This window comes from Camellia sinensis, chromosome 6 (assembly GCF_055761805.1).
Source record: "Camellia sinensis isolate YWXY chromosome 6, ASM5576180v1, whole genome shotgun sequence".
Lineage (NCBI taxonomy): Eukaryota > Viridiplantae > Streptophyta > Magnoliopsida > Ericales > Theaceae > Camellia > Camellia sinensis.
The window spans coordinates 87,227,552-87,246,727 of record NC_138966.1 but is presented as its reverse complement, the minus strand read 5'-3'; the positions used below and the strand labels follow the sequence as shown (position 1 = coordinate 87,246,727).

At 34.9% G+C, this 19,176-nt stretch overlaps 1 long non-coding RNA gene across 43 annotated transcripts in view; it reads right to left on the bottom strand.

Annotated features, from left to right (window-relative positions):
- LOC145792755 (uncharacterized) overlaps nucleotides 1-18,463 on the bottom strand; it is a 95,881-nt gene extending 77,418 nt beyond the window's left edge. For 27 of the 43 annotated variants that reach the window (XR_014332563.1, XR_014332566.1, XR_014332565.1 and 24 more), the window contains exons 1-2: nucleotides 18,033-18,463; nucleotides 17,498-17,555 (exon numbers count right to left, since the gene is read on the bottom strand). This is a non-coding gene — a long non-coding RNA (uncharacterized LOC145792755). Of the gene's footprint in view, nucleotides 1-2,875; nucleotides 3,042-4,402; nucleotides 4,918-17,497; nucleotides 17,556-17,808 lie in introns of those variants that run through there. The other 16 variants (XR_014332592.1, XR_014332591.1, XR_014332559.1 and 13 more) reach the window with 7 other exon arrangements.
- Between the last annotated feature and the right edge of the window lie 713 nt (nucleotides 18,464-19,176).

The window sequence follows — 19,176 nt, the reverse complement described above, 5'->3', positions numbered from 1 at the left end:
TGCTACTTCAAGTAGATGTTTATTTTTTCGTTCTGCAATGCCATTTTGTTGAGGGGTATCCCGACATGTAGATTGATGAAAAATCCCCTTTTTTTTTCCAAAAACTCACCCAACTGCTCATTGAAATATTCTGTTCCATTATCAGAATGTAAAATACCAATTTTGGTTTGAAATTGGTTTTCAATCATATTGTAAAAATTTGTGAATAAATTTTTCACGTCAGATTTTTTATTCATCAAATAAATTCAACATAAGCGGGTATGGTCATCAATAAATGTAACAAACCATCTTTTACCAGAAAGAGTAGTGATTTTAGAAGGGCCCCAAACATCACTATGAATCAAATAAAAAGGTTTTGAAGCCTGGTAAGGTTTTGGCAAATAAGTAGAGCGATGAAATTTTGCAAAAATGCAACTTTCACAATGAAAAGAAGAACAATCAATCCCTTTAAATAATTCTGGAAATAAATGTTTCAGATAAAGAAAACTAGGATGTCCTAGCCTATAGTGCCATAGCATTATTTTTTCTCGAACAGAGATTGAACTAGTACTATTAAAGCTCTGAGCTTTTTTATTACTAACAGGTACTTCATCAAAGTAGTAAAGACCTTCAAGCATCCTAGCACGCCCAATCATCATCCCCGAGTTCTGGTCCTGAAATTCACAATGGGATTCAAAAAATGTAACACGACAATTAGAATCCTTAGATAGTTTACTGACAGACAAAAGATTACAGGCTAAGTTGGGGACGTGAAGAACAGCATTGAGATTAATTTTCTCAGTTAGTTTAATAAATCCTTTTCCTGCAATAGGTGAAAAACTACCATCGGCTATTCTGATTTTGTCATGACCAGAACAAGGGAAATAGGTACTAAATAAATGGGAAAAACTAGTCATGTGATCGGAGGCACCGGAATCTATGATCCACGGAGAGAAGTTTAGGCAAGAGAAGGCTTTAGGATTTCTACCTGTTTGTGCCAACAAAACACTAGGAGTACCGGTTGAGGAGTTGGATTTTATCAGCTTTAAGAGTTGATCAATCTGCTCTTTGTTGAAGGGACCTGAATCGACTTCATTAGCGGTAGGAAAGCCACGATTCTTCTCTCCTTGTTTGCTGCTTTTCCAGTTGACAGGTTTGCCATGGATCTTCCAACACGTTTCGCGTGTATGGCGAGGCTTGTTGCAAAAATCACACCAGACCCGTGGCTTATCATCAAACCTGCGCTGGTAATTTGCAGCCTTGTTGGCCGCAGCATCGCTAATTAAAGCAGAAATTTCAATTGATTCACCATTATCTTTTTTCTTAAGCATGACGCTCCTTCGGCTCTCTTCCCTTCGGACTTCGGCAAATACTTCGCCAATGGATGGGAGAGGAGGTCTGCCAATAATTCTTCCTCGCACTTCATCGAACTCAATGTTGAGGCCGGCAAGAAACTTGTAAATACGGCTGTCTTCCACAGTTTTCTTGTGGTGGTTGCAGTCGTCAACCGATTTCCATTCGTATGTGTTGAAGATGTCAAGATCCTGCCACAACCTTTTCAACGAATTGAAATATTTGGTGACGGAATCATCTCCTTGACGAATCTCTCCCAACTTCAAAGTTAATTCGAAAACTTGAGATTGATTTCCTAGGTCAGAATACATCTGACTAACATTATCCCACAATTCTTGTGCAGTAGTATAGCACATGTAATTAGAGCTTATATCCTCCTCCATGGAATTGACCAACCATGTCATAACCATGGAGTTTTCAGCGTCCCAACTGTCGAACAGCGGATCATTAACAGCAGGAGCCTTCTTGTCACCAGTGATGTAACCGATCTTTCCTTGCCCACGGATATACATCCGGACAGATTGTGACCAGCGGAGAAAATTATCACCATTTAGGCGGATGGTGGTGATTTGGACAGAGTGAGAGTTGGACGTTTTCACCGGAATGGCAGCGGCAGGGGTTGAAGTGGTTTCGGACGTGACTTCCGACATGGCTATGACGGTTTTAGGGCTGCTGTGTTTTTTGTTGCTCTGATACCAACTTAGAAAATATGAAGAAGAAGAATTCCGAAAAATATGAGGAAGAAGGAATATATTTCTGTTATATTCAAAACTTCTTATCTTACAAGACCAAATGACACTCCTTATATAGGAGATATTACAAACATCATCATAACCCATTATATACCACTTACATATTATATATTACCACTATCTACCACTATCATATTATATACATGCCACTATCTACCACCAACACCACTATCATATTCTATACATGCCACTATCTACCACCAACACCACTATCATATTCTATACATGCCACTATCTACCACCAACACCACTATCATATTATATACATGAACACAATTTCCAGCAAAAAACATAGCAAAATGTACTAAATATTGATAAACTAAAAGAAAAATATATATATGACGACAAAAAACAGCAACAATGGGAAAAAAACATATGTTATTTTTCAATTTTTGTAGGGTTTAAACAAATAATCTTCAATATTGATCAAATTGAAAAGCAAGCTTTGAAACTGTAATATGTTACAGTTTCAAAGCAAAAATCTATTAAGCATTTGTCCTTATTAATCAAACTAAAAAACATATTATGAAACTGCAAAATTTTACAATTCTAAAGAATGTTATGAAACTGCAAAATTTTGCAATTTTAAACCATGATTCATTCCAACACCAAAAAAATTGAAACTGCAAAATTTTAGAGTTTTCACCGTCTGTAACTAAAACTCGAAAACAACTTATTTAGAATTTGAAAATTTTCTCCATTGAAACAAAAAAAGAGAAGTTTATAGCAGAGAAAATGTAAAAAAATTAAGAGATCGAAGGAGAGAGGCAGATATAGAGAGAGAATTATACTTCGGCAACTATTTTTTATTTAGATCTAGCCGGATCTGATGTAGATCTACATCAGATCTATGTAGATCTACTTATCTTCTTCATCGTTGATGAGGGTGAAGTAAGAAGTCGGTAGTCAGTGGTCACCCGTGAACCCCAATCGATGGTAGTTGTCAGTTTCTGGTGACTATATATAAAGAGAAAGAGAAAAAGCAAAATGTGGTTATCCGTCGACGATCACCAGAAATAAAAAAGAGCAAAAGAGGCAAAGAAGAAGAAAGGCAGAGAAGAAGAAAAATATTATAGCACTTTTGAGTATAAACAAAAGGCTATAGGACTAAATAGGATACACATTTTTCAAAGAAGACTTCTTGGTAATTTGCCTAAAAATAATATGCTGATCAAGTAACATGAGTTGAAAATTAATAAAAAGACTTACAAAATATAAACTCAATATGAGGCCTTTAGATTATAAGTGCCATACGTAAAATATTTGCAAGATCAAAGAATGAAATCACAATCAAGAAGTGTATCCAACTCATTTTGTCTCTGCCACAAGATGCAAATTCAATGAGAAGGATCTCAAAGAATTATCTTCACAAATTGTAGAGTCCAAGCATCCATGACGAGTGATGACAGCATTGGTGACCTAGAATGTGGAGTACTGTGGTAGGATGGAACAGGAATGGCTATTTAGTACAACAAATACTCCAGAATGTTGTGTCTTGGAGGCAGGCCTCTTCAACTTCCTTGGTTAGAAAATAGAATGTAGCAAGGTAATTTCAAATGCATGATTAGTTGTATGATCATTAATTTTATGTTAAACAGATTTTTTTTTCAAAATTTATCTTTACGTTTTTAGATTTTTATTAGTGCTATGAGCCTCCTTATATTGTAAGAGCACGACTTGCAGTGGTTCTTCCCCATATTGTAGCCACAAAATTCTCATTAGTTAGATTTGAATTTCTTAATTACATTTTTTGATAAATAAATTTATTAATTAGATATTTAATTGAAAATGGGAGAATAAAGAGAAAATATGGAGAAATTTACTGGATCATTAACTTTAGTATATTAGAACAAAGCAAAACAAAAAGAGACCGAGTTTGGGATCATATTATTCAGATTGCATTACACTTTTGAGAACCAGCATTCTCCAAGAGTAGTGGATGCCAGACTAAGAAAAAGTAGACATTTTACATGACCCTAGACACAATGGACAGTTCCATATGGGTAAATGATTAGAAATTGAAATTGATTCATGAAATATTGATGACGAAATTAACACGAGAAAGGTTAAAGAAGACTCATTCAGGTAGTGGAGAGAGATTGAAGGTCATATCTCAATATTTTATAATGATAAGTAATGCAATCCCCAAATAGTCATTAATTCATGTCACTTTCACTCTGTGTAATAAAAAATGTATGGTCCTCTCCCTCCCCCCAACCCCCCCCCCCCCCCCCCCGGCGTCATTATTAATCCTTTATTATATTTCTTAGGGAAAAGAGAAACTGAAGGTTGAATTTAAGCAAATGCAATGCCTAAGATAGACAAGAAAGAGGAAATATGAAATATCGATAATTCAAATGTACATAAAGGAAAGGAAAAGGTACAGTTTCAAGGCTTCAAACACTCAGAAACGAACTTCATCAAGTTTTAGTTTTAGTCAAATCTTATTCTGTGGTTCCCATCTGTAGATATGCAGATAATTTAGTTTTATTGAGGTTTTCTATGTTTCATAACTGAGGGTAGCTTGAACCTTTAACAATATACTAAGTTAGGTTGTGGTAAAGATCTTTGGTCTTGTTACAATAGTAGATGGGTTATTAGGGCTTTATATATGGTCTTCCTTAAATCATATAACCAAGTAGTCGATGTCCAACAGTCCACCAAAAGCAATGCAATCTTTCACTGCAATAGGCCAATATGGGCAATCCTTGGAGCAATGGTAAAAGCCCAACTTGGTGTCAAGTACCAACCCAAGCAACCTTTAGTGAGCAAACGGCTAACTCTTCATGTCTATTAAGAACTCAGACAGGCTAATGGAGAAGCTTAACTTGACCTTCACCAAAAAAAAAAAAAAAAAAACCAACAAAAACAAAAACAAAACAAAAATAAAAATAAAAATAAATCATAATAATAATAATAATAATAGCAAAAATTGCTAAAGATTGTAGAAAGGTATTTTATTAGCACTTGAGATCATAGATTATCAAGCATGAACTCTTTAACACATTTGACTTCCTCGTAGAGAAGAGAGGAAACCAAAACTTTTCTTCTAACAACTATCATAATAGCACTTTCAACCATTGTGGTCAAATCATGAATTGAATCATGAATTGTTTTGTTAAAATAGGAATTCATTCAATTAATTTAGTTTAATATATAATTTTATATTATATACATATAAAATACACATATAGTATTTAAAATGAAATAAATATCAATATAACTAAATTTTATATATGTATATCAATATAATTAGTTGATTTCTTTTCTTTTCTTTTCTTTTCTTTTCTTTTTTTTTTTTTTTTTTTTGCGAAAATGACATTGTTTCATACACTATGCAAACAAAACCAAATCTCTTGAATCATAGTGAATCGTAAGATTCCCTCAATTTAAAATTCAATTGCACAAATCAAATTGTTTTGCTTAAAATATGTATCCAATTGTATGAATTGAATCGTGAACCTTAAGATTCTAACAACTATGCTTACGACGTATTCACAAAAATTATGAATTCTGAAGACAAAATAAGCAAGGAAATAGAACAAAAGAAGACCACTAACAATTGCAACTATGACCACACCATTGCTCCAATTATGGAGAAACTGAACATACTGAAACCTGTATGGAGGTGGTGATAACCATAACATAAAGGCATAGTGCAAGGAAATTGTTCTCTTGACCTCCTAAGTGAACGCACTGAGGAGATATAGGCCTCACATCATCAAGGTGCAGTGAAGGCACACAATTTTTTGTAAATTTATAATTTTCTTATACTCTTTGCCATCTGTTTTATACTTTACCAAATGAAATAGGCTCTTCAACATTAGGAACCTTGTCATGAGAACAAAGCCATCATTTCCTAGCCATGATTAAAACTTGCACTACGTTAGCTTGCTAAGCATGAGATATTTTCTCTAAGTAACTAAAATGAAAAAACTAAAGTAGAACGCATGAAAGTCATTGTTAAATCACCAATTAACCCAACCCAAAAACCAAAAGCTTAAGTTGTTAGGAAATGGGCCCAACAATTTATATCAAGCTATCCAACACACTCTTCTCATGTAGTTCCCAAAAAAAAAAAAACCCACCCTCTCATGTGCAAATCCATCTTGCACATGCAAAGACAAATAGAGAACCAAACAAAAGGAGAAGCAAATAACCAAACAAAGAAGAAATCAATAAGGAAAGAGAGACTTGAATCCAAGACCTCTCTTAACCTAAGCTCTAATACCATGTTAAATCACCACTTATCCCAAAATCATAGGATGTTAGGAAATGGGTCCGACAATGTATATCAAGCTATCCAACAGTCACAAGCAACAAATAGAAAATCATGTATTCCTTATCACTCTCATTCATTATCATCAAAAAAGGAAGATGAAAAGCAATCACCAAAAACATTCATTAAATAGGCATTGCAATCAAATTTTAGAGAATTGGATTCATCCATACTTTTCTTTGTAGTATAGTGGTTTTAACACATAACTAGAAGGCATTGTTTGATCATGACAAGAATCCTCAAATAAATAGAAAAACTGTCTTTTCCACACAATCAACATAGAATGCATTATACTCTATATAAATAATGCACTTCTAGGGCTTTGCAAAATGAGCAAAAGCAACAACTCTAATTTTTTGCCCATCCTACATTATCATGCAAATAAGCATTATTATGATAAATGCCTTAACAATAGCAATGAGCAAGACATCAAGGCTCTCTACATGTACTACTATGCTAGCTTGGAAGAATTGATTCTATGCTCACACAGTCTTGGATAATTACCTTTCTAGTGTAGTTGTCAAACTACTTTGATCATTTAGCAGGTTAACACACTCCAAAATAATGAGATGAAAACAACACCTTAACCTAAGGTGAAAGTGCATCATCATAGGAAGAACAAAGCTAAGAAAGTAATTGCTCTCCATCATATGGTTGAGTGCCCTAGACTTGGTAAAAAGGTTTTACAACAAAGATGCCTTATGCAACCTAAATAGTGATTATAGCTTATGCAAGGTTCCAGCGAACTTGATAGTGTTGCGACATTTTCCAACTCAAAGCTGAACTCCACACAATATCAGTACAAACAGCAACTTTGGACTTGGAACAAGTCAAATCCAAGCCACCTTTCTTTATCACCATGCTCCCTACTTGAAGTAGCCTAGTTAAAGACAGTGGGCACCCCACAACATAGATACGGTAGGCTTTGCTCACTACCCATTTTACAGCCCGCTCAAGGAAGCATGCATGATTTTGCATCAGTTCATTTCCTAACCAAACTGGAACTCCAAAAACCAATATATAGTATATGCATTTATTCTTCTAAGGTTAAAGGTACACTAGATAGAGCATTCAATCTATGAAACACATACGGTTATAGATGCTAGTATGACTATATAATAGGTATGCTGATATGATGACTTTAAAAATAGGAGATTAGTACGGGTGTGGTACATTCATAAAAAAGATATTTATAATTTGTAGTAGTGATATAATAATTAGGAATGAGATGCAAAACATAGTTAAACTAATGTACAAACTATAGTTTAATCCATAGAGAGATACTAAAAGAGAGAGACAGAAGCTCAACCGATAAGAGAGAGATACAGTTGCTTAATATGTAAAGACTAAACAGAACCCTTAGTGTTCTCCCAAATTTGTGATATTTGCAGACAATACCCTTTATTTTTTTCTTGTAATATATTTATTCCAGTTTCCTATATTTTAAAAATAATAATAATTACAGTAATGTCTCAAAATACCCACTAAAGTACTCAATACATACCCATGTCATGTACCCAAGTCGTGCCCATGTCTTACCCACACAACATTCATTTTTTTAAAAGAAAGTACCGGATATGTATTTCGCGTACCCAGTACACGCAAACCAGGACACTTATTCGAACCAAATAAGTACCTTGTACAATATAATTTTTGGAGTACCCACGCTTCATAATAATCCGGAAGTGTTCTTGAGAGCTTCAAACCTTATTCAAGGAATCTTTAGTTGCTATGATTAATCTAGAAACAATATTTCTTCAAATTATATGTTTTAGATTGAGTGTTATTTCATAAAAACACGCACTAGTGTCTCTTTGCCCCTCCAACCCTTGGTTGTTGGTATTGGAGTCATCAACGCAGAAATTCTTGAGTGCAACAGAGTGATACACGCAACCTTAAGTGTAATTTTTCAGTCCTTAACACTCTCAAACACTCATTATAGTCTACTAACTCATCACATCACATCCCAAAGACATACAATGAAAACTAAGTCTTGTCATACTAGAATTGTCAACACCATGAATTCTATAACAATCAGATCTTTTTTTATTTTAACTAGTATGGTTATTATTAGATCTAAATATCCTAGTTAGTCAAGGCTTCTTTGTTTCCTACTCTTGAAGTCATAGTCCTGCTAAAATTAGGAAAATTCAACAGCCTATAAATATCTATTTTATGAAGTTGTGTTTTCAAATTTTTTTTTTTTTGTGAAACTTTTGTGCTTTCGTCTATGCTTTGTGCAACCTTACCTTAGGGAGGAATTCCTTCTCTTTTGCTTTCACAAGCACTATCAACAAAACCCAAGAAAATCAAATTTAAATCTTACCAAACCACTTACCCTACCTAATTGAAAAAAAATCTACAAAATCATTGTTGTCCAAGGCTTCTAACTCCATTTTACTGAAAAACCTTTAACCTGCCCCTTTGAAAATCAAACCAAATCACACCTTTTTCCATTTAGAAGCCTTACAAGTCTTATTCTACCTTTTAGAACAATTCATGCCAAAACATGCTCCAATTCCAAATGTAGACAGCCTTAGTCCAAGTTTACATCACTCATCCTAGCAGAAGTAAAGAGACGATACCTTAACCAATTTAAGTACGCAATCGCCATAGCACAACAGCAATCCAAGTGAGCAAAAGATGAAAGGCAAAACTAATTAAAGTGACAGAACCAACCCCTAAAGAGACAGTAATTCCTAGTGATGTGAACATCATTTCGAACTAGCCAACACATACCGTACCATTAAGAAGAAAACAATACAAAGAGGATGAGCTCCATATCAGCCAAATTTTAGGACTGCACTGGACATGCCTAACTGAACTGGCCATTTTCAGGTAGTACTAGTATGTACCGAGATAATCAGTAAGTTTAAAAAATAAAAAATATATAATATATCTAAATAATTCAACTATTTATTCAAAATGTAATCTTTACAAATTGTATTCATTCTATTACTTCGAAGTTTTAATTACTAAAAAGTATTATATTTTGTAAAAATTAATTATACAAATGTTACAAATCATGTTATACTTCTGTGTACTATCAAGTGCTACAAACTATTCAATAGTATAAGTGGTATATTTTATAAGTAAAAGTTGTATGTTTTGTAATAAATAATAAAATATTGTTAACAAGTAACTAATGCATTTAAGAATTTTAACCAAACCAAGCCAAGCCTTAAGTCCCATCAAATGGGATCGGCTACATGAATCGTTCTTCTCTACTCGACTCTATGAAAGGCCATTTGGTTAGTCAAATTAAGGAGATTCCTATCTCTATTTACTACACTAGCCCACATCAATCTAGATTCAATATGTAATAACTAGTTACACCCCAAAAGTAGTGACCATAAAAGCACACGATATGCATGGCTTTTCCTTCAGAGTTCCATTATAGGCCACCAAGGTCAACAATATTTAAGATGTGCAATGCAAAGAATTTAGGTTATTTCAAAGGAAGAGACAATGAACACAATAGAATACCACCTCTTTATATAGTAACAAGTTCAATTGCAAAGAAGTTTCATAGAAATGGCTATCATCAAATTCAAATTCAACCTAGTGACGACTGGAAAACGGATCTCAAACTCCTCATGGCCTATCTGAGTGGCTTACGATATTATTTGAGCTCACTAATACTCCTGGTACTTTTGTGCAGGTGATGATTCAAATGTTGCAACTACTTTTGGGAATATGTGTTGTGGTATACTTTGATGACATTTTAACATATAGCCATTGTCTTAACGATCATTTGGTCCATCTCCAGCTTGTGTTTAGGCAAGAGGAGTTCTACAGCAATACCAAGAGCGTAGCTTTGCCGTTGATCAAGTTGTTTTCTTAGGCTATGTTTTCGTGAGGATTAGGTGCATCCATGAGGTGAGGAGTTACCATGGCTTGCATACTTTCTATAGGTAGTTTATTCCCAATTTCAATAGCATTGTCACCCTTCTTACTGGCTGCCTTATGCAAAAGACTTTTGTATGGACTAAGTAAAGCCACCATAGTTTCGCTTTGTCAAAGAAGTTGTTTACTAAGGCTCCTATTTTGGCTTTACCGAAATTTGACAACAACCTTTGAGCTTGGTTGTGACGCTTCGGGTGTTGGCATTGGTGGAGTTCTAAGCCAAAAAGGAAAGTCTATTGCCTTCTTTAGTGAGAAGTTGAATGGGCCAAACTCAAGTATTCTACATATGACTTGAAATTCTATGCTATTATGCAATTGATTAAGCATTAGATCTACTATTTGGCTTAAAAGGAGTTTGTGCTTAACACCGATCGTGAGGCACTCAAGTGCATTATGCAACAATTGCATGCCCAAGTGAAGGCCTAAATTGAGAACTCTAATGCCAATACAAAGTTGAGGCCGATATGGACAAACGAAAGGTCATTTTCAAAGGGAATTTAGTTTGGGTGGTTCCAGTGTCAAGGTCAAGTATCGTGCTATGACCCACACCACTTCTAAAATGTTATGGTGTTGCTCTTTTCTCCAAAATTTTGGTATCTATGTTCCCTCTCCTATGCACGTGTTGTGATAATCAAGAAGCTATCTTTATTGTGAACAATCTTGCCTTCTATGAGCACACCAAGCACATTGAGGTTGACTGTCACGTTATTCAGGATTTGTTACTATGGAAACAACTTATGACTCTGTATGTTCGGTCTGAAGATCAGTTGGGAGATATTCTCACCAAACCCTTACTTCGGCCATCCTTTTAGCGGCTATCTACCAAGCTAGGCATGTTCAACCTCTACGCTCCATCTTGGGTGTGTGTTAAAACAGATGTTTTCTTATACTTGTTTAAAGTTATTAGTGAGGGTATTATTTTCACTATGTTGCTTTATCATTCTAATATAAATATGAACTGAGGTTTAGGGTATTGACAAACCCCTAATACCAATTCATATAATTCGCTATTCTCTCTGTGTTCTCTTCTCCATATCTAACCCTAATCTCATATCTATTACACTTCAACTCTTTACATGCAGAGGATCCTTACTTAAGTAAGAATCTTCAAGCTCTACAAAGAGGAGATCAAACTTCCCATCCTAGTTACATCACAAAGGATAGTCTTCTTTTAAGAGAATGAATTTGTGTATTCCAATGTGTTCTTTGCAAGAGCAATTATTGGTGGAACTTCATAATTTGGGAAATTTTGATAGGAGTGAAACTCTTGAGATGCTCCAAGTAAAGTAGGATTGTCAAGAAATGGCTAGTATGTGGTCAAACATGTGCAAAGGTGTCAAATTTGTCAAAGAAGCAAAATAACCACATTTTGCCTATTCTAGCGCCTAAGGCTCCTTGGCAATGCATTAGTATGGATTTTTTAAGTGAGGCTACCACCTATACAATGCAAAAAGTATTTTTATTACAATTGTGGTTGATCGTTTCTACACAACAACACATTTATTTCTTGTCAAAAAATTGTGGACTCTATTAATGTGGCTAATCTACTTTTCAAGGTGGTCTACAAGTTTATGGAGTTCCTCTCTCTACTGGGTTGGATAGGGATGCCAAGTTCCTTGGACACTTGTTGGAGGACTTTGTGGAAAAAGATCGAAACTGACTTGCATTTTAGCACTAGTTTCCATCTACAAACCGATGACCAAAGGGATGTGATGAACTGGAGCCTTGGAAACTTGTTGAGATGTCTTGTAGGAGATCATTCTAAGGGTTGGGATGGTGTGCTTCCTTTGGCTGAATTGGCTTATAATTCCTCTCTCAATAGGACAATCAATACTTCTCCTTTTGAATTGGTTTATTGTTCCAAGCCTTGCAGTGTGGTGGGTTTCATTCCTTTGCCTATAACTAACAAGGGGAACATCAAGGTGGAAGAGATGGCTGCATTTATGCAACAATTGCATGCCCAAGTGAAGGCCTAAATTGAGAACTCTAACGCCAAATACAAAGTTGAGGCTGATATGGACAAACGAAAGGTCATTTTCAAAGGGGACTTAGTTTGGGTGGTTCTAATCAAGGAAAGACAACACCATTGGCCTTATATGAAGTTGAAAATGCAAGGAAAGTGGGCCCTTGTGATGTCTTGTGCAAGATTCACATCTAGAGTAACAAATTGAAGCTATGGGATGCATTTGGGGTCATAGATGTGAATCCCCGGGTCAACAACGAGGCTGGGCTATTGTTTAGTTTAGAGGTAGAATACATAGAGGGAGTCTAATAGAGAATGATTTGGGTATGGAGGACGTATTGCTCTGTAAAACAAAGGAAATGAAAGAAGAACAAAAAGGAGAGAAAATATAAGCCTAGGTTGTGTGGTTTCATGGGCAATTTTGTCTATCTAATGAAAATTCTGTGGAATCGGCTTTTTAATTCGTGGCATTAATCCAAACGCTACAGAATTTATGAAATATGATTTCTTTATATGCAAAATTAATGAAATTTGTCTACTTCATTAGCCAAATGGGGGAGTCTTGCTTGAATCCACCCATGCTTTAATTGCTCTTGAGTCAATACCTGAAAATAAAGAAGGCACTCTGTCCCCCGTCACAAGCGCTTCCTCTTTGCTCTGCTCACCTCCTCCCTACCGGAATAGACAAAAAAGAAAGTGTTAAAAATTTCCTTTCTATCATGACCGGTAAATTGGGAGTATGGAGCCGCTGTCGCTTTCGAGTATAGCTTGTGTGTTAAGCACACAAGGGATATCAATAGTTATAGGGTACTATAAGGTATACCATTACACGGCTTCAAAGAAGCTGTTAGTATGTACTAAAGTTAGTGATGGAACGAGTATAGCTCATACGGGAAGGGAAGAGAGTTGGGACGGAAATGAATCCAAGCTAACAAGGTTACGACGGTATGAATGAGTTGGAAAACCTATTGAAAGTGACTTTTCTTGCTATTCCCACTCTAGTGGAGATTGCTAGCTTTCCCCTACCCCACAATAATGCAGGGTAGTCACGCTCCAAAGGGGAAGCTTGATGGCAATGCAAAAGACGCTTCAACAAGAATGAAAGTTGTTGGGTGACGAAAGAGGTCTGCAAAAGGTGAGTGTGCTGTGTTTCTTCATTCGCCATGTGCAGGGCATATCACTCCATTTACTCTAATAGGGCTATGGGGCTATTTCATTTGATCCAAGGGGTCCCATCGTAGCCAATCCACATTGCACTCTATTTCGCCATGTGCAGGGCGTATTACTCCCTTTACTCTAATGGGGCTATGGGGCTATTTCATTTGATCCAAGGGGTCGTATCGTAGCTGATCCACATTGCACTCTGTTTCACCATGTGCATGGTGTATCACTTCCTTTACTCTAACGGGGCTATTTCATTTGATCTAAGGGGTCCTCTCATAGCTGATCCACATTGCACTCTATTAAAATATATCCCACATCGCCAGGAATTGCTCCATCTGTGTTGCTTATAAAGCTTTAGTTTCCCTCTCCTTAATACCTGGGTTTTAAGGAAAAATGTGGATTGGTCTTTTAAATTTGGTATCAGAGCTTGGTTAGTGTACCATTTGTCCGACTACTATATGTTGTGGTCCAGGAGTGTGTATTGGAATGCATCTCACATCACCTAGAGTTGCCCCATCTATGCCGGCCCTTTCCTTAATACTTGGATTTTAAGAAGTGTGGACTGGGCTTTTCAATTTGGTATCAAAACTTGGTTGAGCTTGTGACTGGTGTTCAATTTGTTCGGCTAGTCGCAGGCCCAACCAAGTTCTGATACCAAATTGAAAAGCTCAGCCCACACTTCTCCGTATTAAGGAAAGGAAAACTAAAGCCTCATAGCCAACACAGATAGGGCAACTCCAAGCGATGTGAGACACATTCCAACACACCTTTATGAACCACAACATACAGTAAACAGCACACCAGTTACAGGCCCAACCAAGCTCTGATACCAAATTAAAAAGCCTAGCCCACACTTCTCATTAAAACCCAAGTATTAAGAAGAGGAAAACTAAAACCTTATAACCAGCACATATAGGGCAACTCCAGGCAATGTGGAACACATTTCAATACACTCTCCTGGACCACAACATACAGTAGCCAGACAAAGTTGTTCTTTTGCACTCAAGCCCTGTTGAGTTACATTTTAATAAATACTTTTTATTTGCATTGAAAGTATTAGGGATTCGTGTGGCCAATCCCGCTTGAGAGGGACATAAGGTTTAGTTTGGTTTAGTTTTGGTAAAGTATGAAGGATTTTTTAATGCTTATTCAAGTGTTCATCACATTTTGGTAGGTCTCTTAATGTTGAAAGTGTTAAAGGAGAGTTATAGAAGCTCTTTAAATGGAAAAGGTGAAAGGACAACAACTACATTTGGAGCTCAATGGTAAGATTTTTTTTTTTTTAATTTCTTTGTCCAACAGTGGTATTGTTGGGGTGACCATCAATCACGTGACCTACCCAACCTAGCTCGATATTTTCAGGACTTAGGATACATATTTTGTCCCATAAGGCTGAGATAGGCTGAGATTTTAAACCCATTTTCCCAGGTTGGCTTTAAGGATGAGGAATTCTAGCCTAGCTCATTTATAAAATTTTAATTTTAAATTTTATATTATTTAGTTACACAATAAACTAAAAAATAAAATAAAGACAAGAAATATAGATATGCATCTTTCAATGCTGCCATTTTCAAAAGAAAAATCTAACCATCAAACTACAAAAGGGGTAAGTGGTGGTGAGGGCTTGAAATTTAGAATTTTTTTAGATTCAAGCTTGGGATTGAAAAATTATGGCTTGAAATTTAGAAGTTTTTTAGAGTCGAGCTTGGGATAGAAAAATTACGGCCGATGTTGGGTCAGGCCAAGCTTGGGATGGCACATATGTTCTTACTATGTAGTGTAAGCATGACCCAACTAATGGTCAGCCTTAAGTGTCAGTCTCTAATTAGAGCTTGCTTGTGATGATTTTTACAAGCTAGGTGTCACCTTTGTTTTTTGTAATTATGGTTTAAGATGATTTGAGAGTATTTAAGGTTCTAGAAGATTTTAATTAGTTAGACGTCTATAAGTGTAGAAATCAACTCAACAACCTACCCAAACCATTGGTTTGAAACTGCAGAATAATTCAACTGACCCTCCATTTCAATGTTTTGTTTAAGAAAAACAAGGTTAAACAGGCTTCATGAATCAAAAAGAAAAGTTTTGAAATCCTAAGCTATGAGGCATCCAACCCATAGTATGACAAATGTCAAAAGTATTTTTTATGTTCAATAATGAATAGATCATTCATCAAAAATACATAAATCCTCAATACAGTGTTAGCATTTACCAATAGTCTACCCCAAAAATTTCACATAACCAACATAAACAAAACCTAATAATAAGAATGCTAGCAAGATGAGAGAGGCAACCGTTATTTTCAATGTTATTTTAAGGCATAAATAGAGATATTGAAAATCGAACATATTAGGGTGAAGTTTTTCTTTCTTTATTTTCAAATTCTACCCTCTTGTTTTCAAATACTACACTTTGACCACCAAACAAGGTTTTAAAAAGCGGCCACAACCATTACGTAATGTCGTTACGTAACAATTGTGGTCGTTACCCCACTATAGCGGTGTGATGGAAATTCACGTGTGTAACAGCCGTTTCGGTATTACGTAACGGCCATTGCAATGCCGTAACGGCCATAGCGGTACCATAACAAACGTAACAGTTTGTTAGACACTGTTAGACCCTTTTATAATATTCTGAATAGCTTCTTTCTTCATCAAAAAAAAAAAAAAAAAAAAAAACAAAAGCCTACAAAGAAAGAACAAATACTCAAGTGATCCAAACCCAAAGAAAAAATTTTATACGAATTTTTTTTCTTTATAATTTTTTTTTAAATTTATGGCACAATTTTTATTTTAAATTTATGGCACAATTTTTATTTTATAATCCTTTCATTTAATAATTGTGAATATTTTTTATTTAATTAATTCAGGTATTGGTAAAAAATAATTTGTAGACATTTAAAATTAATTATTCTTAAAATCATTAACTATTAAAATAAAACGTAAAAAAATCTTTTTATAGTGATTTGAAAATATGAAATATGTTGGATCATACTTAAAAATTAACAAAAATTGATCAAAATTTATTTTAAACCCTAATAAATGTGATTCTAAAATATATATATATATATATATATATATATATATATATGCGTATCTGTAAGTTTTCTTCAAATTGTACGAAAAATAACAAAAAATACGATTCTGGTTTATCACAACTGTTACGCTACAGCCTTTACACTCCGCAACTGCTACCCCGTCACCGTTACAGCGACCGCAACCGTTTTTCAAAACTTTGCCACCAAGCCACCTTTCTAATCATAATAAAACCCCAAATGTGTCATGTGGCGTGTCCAAACACAAGACACACCTGTCACTGACGTGTCCCCCAACATGTCCAAAAAAATATTTTAAAAAATGAAATGTCACGTGGCATGTTAGCCACGTTTCTGAGGCATATCTATGCGCAACACATGTCAAACACTACTAAAAACAACGCCTAATTAGTACACATTAATATGTGTTTAGGAGGAAAAAGATTAAGTCCATACCTAACCTTTGACATAATACACAAAGTGATTGTCTCTAAGACTTGAACCCATAGCCTCAAGGTTATTAGACCAAAGTTTTACCATTGACTAAAATGTAGTGAACATAATTCATAGTTCAGTTCACAGCGGTACATGAGTTAACAGGCGATTTTCATTAACACTGGTATATTGGTAAGAATCCAAATCAACAGACTAAAAACATGATACATATCGGCCAACATTTAGTGTTGGTCCATATGTATATGTGTGTCTCTTGCACTTCACATATCATAGTGGAAATGAAATATTTACAAGAGCACTTGCAGTAGGAAACAAAAAATACAACTGCGTTAACCAAGAAGTGACTATGAATTAACCATGGCAGACAAATACAACTGTGCTAATTCACCAAGACAGAAAAGCTACAAAAACATAACTAAGTAATAAAATATCTCATCATCAAAAGCCATGGATTATAACATCTCCAACAACAGACACATCATAAACGGCAACGAAAACACTAAAAAGTACATCACATGGTACAAAGTTCACTAATTAAAAACATAAAGTTAAAGACAAGCTATATAGCACATAAAATACTACTTCTATATACAAATAAATTCATTAATTTGTACCTGAGAACCGAAGGCACATCCACATCTGATGAAGATCCACTTTCCCTCCACCGTTGATCTACGAGCATTCCAAAAACAAAACAAAAATGTTAAAATAGACAGTAATAACTGAGGCTATATTTGGCATGAGGGGTTGTTTTTTATTTTAGTCACAAAAATATAAAATAAACAAAAAAATCAATAACATTTTTGAATTATAATAATTTAAAAAAAAAATATCACATTCAAATCATAATAAAAAAATTAAAAATTTCATTTCAAACAAGTCTTTTTAATCCAAATTAAAATAAATAAATAAATCAACTCACAACCTAAAGGAAGGCATTCCATAACATAATGCTGTTAGCGGCAGTACCGATACAAACCAGTTGTACATTAAATGCACGGTTGTTTGGACCCGAAGAATGATTTTAAAAAATGAAGTCAACAAATTCTTTCACTTTCTCTCATTTTTTTTTCTCGAGAACCAAACGGAAGTTATTAACAGATACCGAAATCAAGAGCATTGAACACCGAACAAAGTTGAGCAATTTACCAGCGCAATAAATAGGCTCAAACATGAATGCAAGCGAGCGAACGAGCGATCGACGAAAAATCGCAATCTAAAACGGAAGCGATGAAACAGAAGATAGAATCTGAAGAGAAAATGGGAGAAAGCGAGAGGGGAGAGAGAAAATCGAAGATGTGCTTCGCAGACGGAGACATGAAAATTACAGCTTCATGAGAGAGATGGAGAGAAGATTAAAAAAAGAGGTCGAAATATCTAGAATGTCGCAGGGGTTTTATATAGTGGGGGAGGAAAGATTCGATGCCCCCACGAAATTAGCACGTAATCAATATAGGATTAGTTTTTTTAATTATTTTATGAGAAAATAAAAAGCTTATTATTATTGATTTGAGTTCTAGATACCCATGGAAACAATCTGTGATTTTTTGGGAACAGCTGCTGTTTCACCATGCCGAGCACGAGATTAATTAGGTTAAAAAATGGGTACCGAAGCGTGTCTGAGCCGCGTGTTTGAGTCGGCGATAGAAGACTTGAGCCTCGGCTCCTCAGCTTCTCGGCTCATGGGTCCCGATTCAAATTGACAAAGTTTGAGCAGCTCAAACATTTTTTGTTTGAAAAATAAATTGACTTTTTAGTTTTTTAACTATTTTAATTTAGAATTAAAAAGTCTTTTTTTGAAAAGAATTTTTGACTTTTTTAACTTTTTATGAGATAAAGAATGTAATGATTATAAATTAAATGTGATATTTTGTCTTATTGAACTAAAAAATCTATTTTATTTTTTTTGTAACTAAAATAACCTAAAGCCCAACTCAACTCAACCCTTCTTTTCAAATGAAACCTAAGGTTATAAACTCTTTTCTAGAGTTCATTGAGATTTTTGGCTATAACTCTTTTCTAGAGTTTTTTTTTTTTTAAATGACAAATTTTATTTTATTTTATTTTTTTTTTTTTTTGAACTTATAAACTCTTTTAAAATGATGAAATCTTGTAAAACGAAGAAAAAAAAATTAGATTTATATTTTGTGTGACAAATTTACCCCTTCACACATTTTCTCTATCTTTCTCATCTTTCTCTCCATCAGTTTGTCATCTCTCTTTCTCTCTATCTCACTCAGCTCTTTCTTTCTTTCTCTCTCTTTTTAAGAGTTCTATCCACCACCACCACCAT